General features: G+C 41.1%; 1 long non-coding RNA gene across 1 annotated transcript; it reads left to right on the top strand.

The window, feature by feature from the left end:
* Positions 1–331: 331 nt before the first annotated feature.
* LOC309343189 lies at positions 332–1,573 on the top strand. Its single transcript, XR_014157167.1, has 2 exons — positions 332–389; positions 513–1,573. It is a non-coding gene; the product is annotated as an uncharacterized lncRNA (long non-coding RNA).
* Positions 1,574–1,808: the final 235 nt, after the last annotated feature.

Genomic DNA, 1,808 nt, shown 5'->3' with positions numbered 1-1,808 from the left:
CTACAGTGTACAGTTTGGGTCACCACACCTCAAGAAGTATACTGTAGGTCCTGGAAAAAGGCAACCAAAATGATCAAGGTGCCAGAGCAACTTTCCTATGAGGGAAGGTTGCAACATTTGAAACTTTTAAAACATCAATTCTGATGGGCAGATGGAAGCTGAGATGGTAGGCTGAGACTGCGTTCAAACTTTTGACTGTGTTAAACAGATGTTAAAAAGGGGGAGATTATGGGATCTTATGTTTTTCAGCACTGTTTCAAACATTTCACATTATTCCCTATGCTACGTGTTGTATAGGGTTATTCTCCCTTTAAAAAGTCAGAATGTTGACAGCCAACATTCTGCTAACTCCATTGTACTGCTGTAATTCCATTGCTGCACTTGAAGAAGTAGGTTATAACCTATCAAAACTTAGGATGTATTAAAATATCTTTAATTCACTACTGAATTAATTTACATTTACACAAAAAGGCTTTTAATTGTCATACCAAATCTTTTATTGATATGTTTAGGTACTAACTGGTGCCAGATATGAAAAAATGAAGGAAATGATTAATAAAGGCAGACAACAGATACAAGCTGTATATAACAGACCACTATCCTGCGTGGAGCTCCAAGAACACTCTGTGACTTCATCAGTGACTTGGATCAGGACAAGCTGTGTGTATGTGTTTTTGTGCCTCCCTAGTGTGCCAGAAGTATCCTTAGAGCACATCCATATTGTTCTTTGTCTTCCAGAGTCTTCCAGACATTACATTTTACTCCAGTATCCATAAGCTTGGTAACTATTGTTTTGTTGAGGTGACATTTTGGAAATAATGCATGGATCCATGAGTGAATGTGTGTGTGGAGATGATGCCCATTTCTGACCTCCATTTGCTGATAGCTCTTCTGCACAGGGGGCTAGATCTTAGGGGCTAGTGAAGGCAATTTCAGCAAAGTAGAAAGGTTTGCTCTTAAGTGTGCTACAGAAATGACAGGGGGCACATCTTTAAAGATATTACAATGTTATAAATATTATGCCTGAATGTATCCTTTCAACTTGACAGCTCAGGGAAGATACCGTGCTGTATAAATTCATATAAAATCAGTATTTTGACCGATTCTCTTCACTCCAACACCATTTTAGCCTTAGAGAAAAGGACTCCTTTACCTTTCTCTCCCACCATAATCCATCCACAACACCCCACCCAGGGAGTGCCCAAGGGTGGCAATCTCCGAGCTGATCGCTGACCATAAAATCCCAAGAGATCATCCCCGGACTTGCCACAGGACAAGGATATGTAAATAGTTCTATTGTTTTTTTTGTGATAGGTACTTGAGAGGTGTTAAGAGACTTGTCTGGACATGTTTGCCAAGGCTGAACTAGTGTAACCCCTGTCTACCCCTCCCCTTTTGTGACATGTCAGTGATGCAAAGATGATGTATCAATGATGCTGCACTAACTGTATTCTGGGTGATTGTGGGAAGTTTTAAAAGCCAATGTCACCCCATGCTTGGGGTTCTTACTCCTGTGGGGACCTGTTGTGCAACAATAAAGATAATGGTCTACTGACTGCTGTTTTGCTCCAAATTGCTTGGCTGGAACTTCCTTTTTTTACTGACCACATGGACCTGCGGGGGACTTGGACCCCGACGAGCTGGGCTGTTGAGTAGTCTCTCACCCCGGAATTTTTCCTTAGCAAATATAAGAACATAAAATAAAGTCCTGATGGACCAGCCCAAAAGCTCCTCTAGTCTAGTGTTCTGTTCTCTCACAATGTTCAACCACATGCCTATGGGAAGTTCATAAACAGAATATGAGGGCA

This window comes from Podarcis erhardii (assembly GCF_964252035.2).
Source record: "Podarcis erhardii genome assembly, chromosome: 5".
NCBI lineage: Eukaryota > Metazoa > Chordata > Lepidosauria > Squamata > Lacertidae > Podarcis > Podarcis erhardii.
This window is presented reverse-complemented; position numbering and strand designations above follow the sequence as displayed.